The sequence below is a fragment of the Octopus bimaculoides genome, chromosome 7 (genome assembly GCF_001194135.2).
Source record: "Octopus bimaculoides isolate UCB-OBI-ISO-001 chromosome 7, ASM119413v2, whole genome shotgun sequence".
NCBI classification, from domain to species: Eukaryota; Metazoa; Mollusca; class Cephalopoda; order Octopoda; family Octopodidae; genus Octopus; species Octopus bimaculoides.
Genome location: NC_068987.1, coordinates 66,429,409 through 66,438,960, shown reverse-complemented (window position 1 = coordinate 66,438,960; position 9,552 = coordinate 66,429,409). Strand labels below are relative to the sequence as shown.

Genomic DNA, 9,552 nt, shown 5'->3' with positions numbered 1-9,552 from the left:
TGTATATATATATATATGTGTGTGTGTGTGTGTGTGTGTGTGTGTGTGTGTGTATGTATGTATGTATGTATATGTATGTATGCATGTATACAAACACCAATTGTAATTATGATATGAGATATTACAGATGAAATGTGTTATATGACTTTTAATTTACTCCGAAAATAGCTGAATAAATCTCTCGAATGTGGGGTTCTTATCGAAAGATGATAATTTGATGTCCATCGTGCAGCTGAACATAGTTTATGTAGCCAATATGCTTAATTCATATTGCCTGCGGCTGTATTGTTGTAAATAGGTATGACGGGGTCAAATGGCCAACAGATGTGTTCATCAGTAGTAAAGGCAATTTGAATGTTTGGCGTACAAGTCATCTCGTTGTCTTGCTTTTTAAATGCCTGATGTATATAGCTCAGTATAATGTTTCAATTTTCCGGGATTTGTTGTATTGAAAATTTAATGTACAGCTTAGAGATTATCACGTCAATATCTGCAAGAAAAACGTAGATACGAAACAAATTCCAGAAGGTTGATGCTGGAGTGACGAATATGGTGATTATTTATGTGAGATGTGAGTGGATGAGGTAGTATATCTGACAAAAAGAGGAAGAGAAATTGGAACATTGGTAGGTTTCGATTCGTCGTGGTATTAAAATAGACAGTTCCTGCTGATTGTAGTCTTTACGGTACAGTAGAAAAGACTACGCTAGATGAGGGCAGTTCTGTGGTCAAGTGATTGTTATAAGCTGGTAAGTAATTTTTGTCAATTAGCCATTTGGCTTTCTTTTGAATGTGATCATGAATGCTTCTCTGTATAGAAGCAGGAGGACGCCATATGTTGATGCAGTATTTCAAAGTGTCCTTCTATTGAGTTTTATACAGTCAGCAATAGAGAAGCTCATGCATGGCCTAACCTTGTAGGGAAAGGCCAGTACTTCTGACACAAATCTAAAGTGTTATCAGAATAAGATTCTAAGCCGCTATGAAGTTAATGTATATAAAAATTGTAATGAATTTGAAGATTCTAACTGCTTTGTGTCAAGTACAAAATAAAAGTTTCAAGATTGTTTTCTTGATTTTTACAGTGCACCATGTTCCCATTAGGTTTTGGTTGAAGGAGATATTACAAAATATATTCGACGTGGTTAAAATTGTTCAAAATAAATGAAAATTTCTTTTTTATTATTAAGCATGAGTGAGATTTGTTAGCGATATAAGAACTGAGTCTTTAATGCACAATTAAAATATTTTCAGTGATATAAGCGATGTTTGAAAGACGCTTGATTTGATAACGTACATGAAATGCGTCGACAGAATATGGGAAAGAGTGAGGTCCACTTGCAGAAGCAGCGATGGTACGATCTGGCAGAAAGCTTCTGACCCAAGAAATGAGAGTGAGGTGGGGTATACACCTGATTTGTTTAGACAAGTGATTCTAAAGTTATGCATGCTTTACTGATGTCAACCTCAAGGATCTTATTTTTGCCAAATTCCTGAATGGCGAAGGACCACTCTTGTATCATATTGAAGGTCTGACATTCAATAGTTCTATCTTTATATAAGATGTCTATGTAGCTATTATGGTGTGAGCGCGAATACGTTTGTTTCCAGATTTAAAATATATTAAAGTGATATGCAGAAGTGGCTACTCTACTGGTATTTATAATACACTGCAATTTTATGCGTTCAAAATTACTCAGAGTCGATTTCGTATTGATTTCTCATTATAGTGGTAATATACTGCATGTGGACCATTAAATCTGAACCCCAAACCATCGGTATTTTGTAAATAATAACATTAATATATATTATCAGAATGATTGTAAGGTATTCAATATTCATTACTGTAATTACGTTGATAATGTACTTGTTCCAACTTTTTTGTCCTAGATATCGTCTTCAAGATTATGTAAAAACAAATAATAACAATGATGATGAGAACGAGGAGAAGGAGAAGCAGAAGGAGAAGTAGAAGGATAAAAACGGAATACTGAAAATTAGATGAGATATGGGTAAAGAAAATCCAACACGTTTTTCTGATATAAAGCCTACAGTTTGTGATATTTCATTCGGCGACATATGAGAAATAGTGACATTCATTATTTAGTGTATTGATACTCGACAAGTACCGAGATGCTTATAATCAATAATTAAAATCTGGACACTGATTCAACTCACCGAGATGTTACATTGTTGTTATATTGTTGTTGCTTTCTAGTCATAAGTCAGCTCTCATGGCAGACATATGTTCAAAGAAATTCATGCCATGACCACTCTGTATTTTTATTTTTTTATTTTTTTATTTAAATTTTTTATTTTTTACAAAACTGTGTACCCTAAAATACATTTTCTTGTTTAATGTTTTAAGAGAACAATGTCTGATTTGGGGGGAAATTCAATTGCTACTTCTAGCTTACGAAAGGCCTTGGTGAACCCTTCACTATGGGAGCTTTCCTTTTATTGTATAGCTTGTTTGTTAGGTATGGGCACATGTCCTGCAAAAATAAGGTCGATAAATTTACGTGTTTCATTAATTTACTAACTCAATTGAAATTGCTCTAAACATCTCAAACTTCAGCTGGGAAAAATTAGCTTCACTTGCCTATTTTTCCAACTTATATTCAGCTCTAATTCTCCTTTTGCTAAACGGGGGTGGTAGAATGGAGGAAGATGTAGAAAATGGACTAAGTATCAGACAATGTAGAACAGTCTCCGTTAAATGCATCCAAGGTTCAGGAAGTGACGCTAAACTGCCTGACAGTCCACCATACTTTACGCACAAGATTTTATCGATCTCAAGGTTATTCTATATCCCACACAGTGGGTTAGAAATGGAAAATTACTACAAAGTAAAATGTCTTAATCATAGATATACGCTTTCTGTAAGCTAAAGGCATGTGATGCAAGTGATATGATTGAAATGATTATGACCTCTTACATAAAATTTGGAGCCCTTTTCTCATATGAACATTTTTTTTCCTGCAATAATATGGAAAGGTAGAGAAGTTAATAGAGAACAAGATTTTTAATTTCACAACTGTTAGTTTCATATATGTATCAAATGAATTAAAAATCCACTTTGGCATATTTGACTTTCGTAGTTTTGAAGTCAATATAGTTAGCTTTACTCATAATTCAAAATGAATATGCGCCTGACCTAGAAATCTTTGGTCTTGAGCCAATGTGTAAGACCATTCTCGTTAGAATTAGAGTGCAGTCATGAAACATACCACCAGCGTTTTCTCACATAATCTTTAAAAACAAAAGGAAATCGAAGACTTTATTAAAATTCTCCTTTGTGCATTGGGTGCCAAGTATATACAAAGTAATATGAAATGCAAGCTGTTAATGAGGATTATACATGCAAATACTTGAATTCCTAGTGTACTGATTAAAATCAATAGAGAAACCAGGAAACGGAAGATTATTGCATTTATTTCTGCATGGTTTAAGATTATAAAGGCGCACCAGAAGCGAAATTTTAGGGTGAGATATTAATGGAGCACAATGACCATATATTATTACTACTATTTACCTAATGGAGCGCAGAGAGATAGAAATAGTTTCAGAAGGTTGAGCCAAAAAAAAAAAAAAAACGATGCTGTGTAACACTTTTAATCCGGGGTTCAAGTATTGTTGTATCATCGCATCGATTTTAACACCTATCTAATTAGGAATCATGCTGTGTTTATTTATTTAGTTCTTTATTTTGGTTTTTGTACAGACAAGTAAGAGGAGATCAGTGTCATCAAATGATGCTCAGCTATTGATGAACTGCATCTATAATCAATTTCAGATTGAAGCCATTTCTATAGCCTTTTGTCAAGAATGTCTTTGTTGAAAGAATCAATGGGCCAATTATAGCGAATTATCAAGTAATATACGTTCTGGTGACTAATAGCCGAGGGAATAGGATTTTGTTCGTGGTAACTGATGGGTCGATAGTTCGAATACTCTCCTTGACCTAGCACCGCATTTAAAGCAGCGCACCTAACAATTCACAGGCCAATTCATCTAGTTTTCAATAAGTGTCATAGGTTAAGATAACTAATTACATTAAAAAAGAAAACATCGCGTAACCAACGAGTGTTTCGTAATTTTGAGTTCAAATTTCATGAGGGAAAAGCTTAGAGTGCGCATTGTTCTTCCCAGTTAACTTGTCCAGATCCAAGGATTTGGTATCTGATTATTCAAAATGATTATTACACACACACAAACACATTATTAATTTACTTTATATAAATTTAAGTAACATTTCGTAAACTGAGAAAAAGTCCAATATTTCTGGAGTGTCGGGGAATATTTGATTAAATTGGCCTTAGCACATACCTGCTCCAAAAAAGCTAAAATACAAATGTGAATTTTTCTGTTTACCTATAAATCAATAGACAAGAGTCAGAATTTATGACTTTTCAGGCCCCCAAAATAAGCAAGTGTTCAAATGTTAATTTCTGAATGTTGTAAGCTGGGAAAGAACCTTGGTGGAAATAATTTAGCAAATCATTAAGGATGGAATCTATAGTTGGGGCTTAATAGAGACATTGAGAAAGTGGAGACAGTGAAATTTCAGAGAAGCAGATGCCACATAGGAGAGGCAGAAGAGAGAAACAAGAGATTTATAAGAAATTTGATGCTATTGTTTAGCCACATGTCAACTCCTATAGAGCAGACTCCTGGTCGAAGACGTTCTAGTGACTCCAGTATTGCCTGTTTTCTGACGTACTTTTCCACAATTGCAATATGCTCTTTATAAACGATGGTATGATTGAGAGTCATTTGGCAGTTATTTTTTGTAGTAGTTGCGACATGATATAAGTTCTATTATTGGGTTCGTAGATTCCTGGGTTCCTATCCAGCAATTGTAGTTATGTTGGTAAAAGAGTATTTTCCAAACAGTTGAATCAACTGTTTTGAATGTGCAGTCTTGGAATATTGCCTGCGTACAAGTAGTGACATTCTAGATACAAGAATAGAATTCGAAGAACGGTGCATGTCTTTGTGTGTGGCGGGTAGCAGCAAATGTCAGACGGTCATATATGTCATTTCGATTATAGGACATTAACCTGAACTTTGGGAAACAGTATAGTTGGCAATAGAGAGATCAAGGAAAATCTCACCAGTACATGTTGCAATGCAGCTACGAGTCAAAAAACCATACTACAAAAGCCATAATGGAAAGGATGGAACCTGTAATGAATATCTGCAGAAGCACATTAATCAGAATTTCTTATGTCACTCAAGTCTAAAGTTCTCTGATGCAAAGTTTAAGATTTAGAAGGCAGGTAGCAGACACCTTATGTTAAGTCTGATCTCTGCCGAAAGCCTGATGGCAGTGTCTTAGAAAACATACATGAGTACATACATAACTACATACATAAACACGCCTATCCAAACACGTATGGTGAGAGAGAGAGAGGGGGGAGGAATAGAGGGAGAGAGAGAGGGAGAGAGAGAGGGAGGGAGGGAGAGAGAGAGGGAGGGAGAGGCAGACAGATGAGACATATAGAAGGTGAGAGAGTGACAGAAAGAGAAAAAGATAGACAGATACAGAAAGACAACGGAAAATAAATAGATCGAACGATAGATAGATAGATAGATAGATAGATAGATAGATAGATAGATAGATAGATAGATAGATAGCCAGACAGACAGACAGACAGACAGACAGACAGACAGACAGACTGACAGACAAACAGACAGATAGCTAGATAGATAGATAGATAGATAGATAGATAGATAGATAGATAGATAGATAGATAGATAGATAGACAGAGAGAGATGATTTTGGTGCAGTTTTGTTAGCAACTTCACATGATGTAAGTATAGTGATAGTCTAAGCTATCGTTATTTAATGTTTCCATTCTTGGTTAATAAAAGTTAAGTCGACTCGAGCAGAATATCAGAGCAAAAATATTGGAAATATTACTTTTCTTTGTCATATTTATTGCTTAAACTTCATGTGTAAGTAACACGTATTTATTTGCCACAGACTTGTTCTTTAATGAAATATTATAGTTTGCTATCATGCTATGTGTGTTTATTATACTTTATATATTTATGCGTGTGTAATAAGAAATGCTTGTCAATTTCGACGCACAATGCTTCAGCAACTCACAAAAGTATCAAGTCTTTGTAAGACATCAAACCAGCTTTAGATCTATAATCAAGAGCAGAGTTGTCGTAGAGGCACTTGGCCTAGTAATCATGGTATTGCGCTTACGGTCGCTAGATCGTAGGGTCGATTTCCGGACCAGGCGGTACGTCCTGTTTGTGAGAAAAATACTTCATTTCATGTCGCGGTGTGAGTATAGTAGAATCGTTGCTGCATCGGCAGAAATGCTTTATGGTATATATATATATATATATATATATATATATATATATATATATTCCGGATCTATACATTCAGTGTTCAAATGCCATCTGCCAGGAGAAAGCAACGGAAAACCATTCCAGTATTCATCCCAAGTCCAGTCATAGTAGCCGAAATTCCAGTAATATACTTAACGGCAGCAGTAGATAGTATGAGCTCTCACATATAGTAAGTGTTGAAGAAGATTCACATGCACAGGACCTGCCCAGTAGCATACCACTGCTAGACTGGACAGTTGTCACAATCGCATTGCGAACGGTGCAGAACAAAACGGTGACATGCTGGAATTAATATTCTCGTTTTCCCTATACGTTGTCAGCATGCCGATCTAGCCATGAAAACAAAATTACTACAGTTCATAGCATAGTTTTTGCTTCTATAATTTACACTATTCTATGCATATTCAATTAAAATTATGTTATGGATACATTTAAAAATATATGAATTCGAACTCAATTGATCTTTGAATCTTAGGAGTGATAACTCAAACAAATCTATTAAGTTGGATGTAACAGAAAACCAGGGCTGGGTGTTTTTCACGTAGTCCGAATTACTTGATCAATCCATCTAAAGTGAAACTGGATAAGAAAAGCTTTTAATATCTGGGATGCTACTTTCCTTGAAACCATCAACATTACGGACTCACTTATTCTCTGTATTGGTTTTATGCAGGCAACGATCTGGAAGATGTCTAATTCTTCTATAGAGACATGCAGGATGTCCAAATATCAGGTTCGTAGAGTAAAGTAGCAAGTTCTACAGGTACGCATTCATCAGATTTTCTTTTCAGAATCAGGCATCTCACGTTCCAAACTTAGTCCAACAATATACGAAAGGATGCGTGGTTGCTTTAGACGAACTATTAAAGAACTCACTATCATGAGTGGCGCTTGTATTAATTCTATTCTTCAAATAAGGACAGAACTTATTTTAAATCGTTCCTATCAATTTTTACGTGGTTTACTGGAGTATTAAGGACAGGCTTGGTGAGTTTTACTCCTTTATGCTTAGGAGTTGTCTTGGGTCGGTGAATAATAAGCATTTTCATTTAAGATTTACGTGAAATGAAAGATTTTAACAACATGCGAGAAATGTTTCACAAATAATGGGGCAATATCAAAGAAAGTTGCTACAAAAACTGCATCATCAGCAAACATATCGAAAACAATTGTTGCCCTGTTCAGTGTGTTTGGTTTGAATCTCTAGTGCTTAAACAATTCTCCACTAATATGAGAAACAAATATGATCTCCTCCTGTCTAACACATTGAAGTGTTGCTGCAGGCTTCTTGTTTAAAGCAAAGAAGGAAAAGATACGAGAGCAAACCCTGATAAAGGCAAAGCACACAAAACATAACTGCAAATTAGTTTTATTTATTTAACTATCAACCGTTATTAGGAAACTAGTTTCGTTTCTTCTCTAGGGAATATTTTAAAATTGTAACACAACATCGTCTTTTACACATATGGAAACACACGCGCGCGCACGCATTCATAAGCATGCACACACTCACAGACTCTCTCCCGCTCACACACACATACGTACGTACATACACACACACACATACACACACACATACGCGTGCGAACACACACACGCACACACTGACACATACACTGACACATACACTCACACATGATCACACACACTCATAAAAACAGAAATTCTGATGTAAAAACGGAGAATAATTTTTGCTTGTATCAACGCACACACGCTTATACTCAAAAACATGGATACGGATTGATATGCATTCACAGATTAACCTCACACGTACATCGTACCAACACTAACATGTGTCCTCAAAATTACATTACAAATGCACTTAGATATGCCGACATACTAAATGTAGCACAAAAATTTCTATAGGCAACCGCACGTACATTCAAACGTTACTAGAGTATTCATCTACTAGCACAATATGGAATTTCCAGCGTTATCTATATTTCAATTAAAAAGGTTTCTCAAAGATAATTCACGCGAATACTAGTCATATAATTTTGCCGTACAAATGCAGCTGTACATGTACTACATTATATATACACACATCAAGATAATATGTCAAGTTTATATATCTGGGTCTATGTAGGTATCTACGTATGTTTGTGAAGATGCGTAGTTTAGATACTAGTGTGTTTCGCTCATTATTGTATGTTTGCCGTTTTGATTCCTGGACAGGGTGATGCGTTCTGTTCTTGAGCAACCAACTTCATTTCAGGCTGCTCCAATCCACCCAGCAGGCAAAAATGAGTATTCCTGCGACGGACTGGCGTCTCATCCACTAGTGGTTGGGGGTGGATATTTACGCCACAGATTCCGGAGGACCGGCCTTATTACTCTATTTCTCGGTCTATTGCTTGTGAAAGACCATTGATATGTGTGCTTGCGTGTGTGTGGGGGGCGGGGTTCGCGCGCGCGTATTTCTGTGTATGTATGTGTGTGCAATTGCGTGTGCACGCGTGCGTGTACATATATAGCATATGCACATACACATTTTGTAGATAGATAGATAGATAGATAGAGGGATAGAACTAAATTTATGCAAAGAACAAACAGGCACACGAACTCAGATTTATATACACCTATATATTTATATACACCGATATATGTATTTCTTCATATTTTAGTAAATGTTTCAGGAGAGAACGGGCTGTACCAGGAACAAATTTTAATTCCTTCCAGAGAGGGTGGGAGGAACAGATGCTCTGTAGAGGGGCCGTCTGAAGCAAGGGACCATGCCGAAAAGTCAGATGGAAAAGCTAACCCGTGCGACTGATATATATGTCCGTGTATGAGTATATACGTATGTGTGTGTATTCATATAATTATATTTGTTGCACATCTACCAATACGAATGTGTGAGCTTGCGTGCGGACGCGTATGTGTGTTTGGAAAAGACTGATTTTATACATAAATGGTTCTTGTAGTATATAAGCATACTTGAACAGATGTGGGGTATGTGGACAGTTGATATCAAAAACGTAACCATGATCAACGATCTAATATCGATCGTGTGCTTTTTCTCTCAAAGGTTGGTTACTTCACTAATGCATTTCAGAAAACAATGACAGCTTACATGTTTGGTCTAGGCATTTAATCATTCATACAATATATATTATTCTTTGATGGAGCCAAATATAGACTGCTCTTTGCTTGTCTGTATATATATATATATATATATAT

At 35.8% G+C, this 9,552-nt stretch overlaps 1 protein-coding gene across 3 annotated transcripts in view; it reads left to right on the top strand.

Annotated features, from left to right (window-relative positions):
- LOC106879128 (BTB/POZ domain-containing protein KCTD16) overlaps positions 1 to 9,552 on the top strand; it is a 105,706-nt gene that overhangs the window by 12,083 nt on the left and 84,071 nt on the right. The window contains exon 2 of one of the 3 annotated variants that reach the window (XM_014928567.2): positions 1,891 to 2,177. The exons of the other annotated variants lie outside the window; for them this stretch is intronic. The gene's annotated coding sequence lies outside the window, so the exon portion shown is untranslated. Of the gene's footprint in view, positions 1 to 1,890; positions 2,178 to 9,552 lie in introns of those variants that run through there. 3 annotated transcript variants of the gene reach the window in all.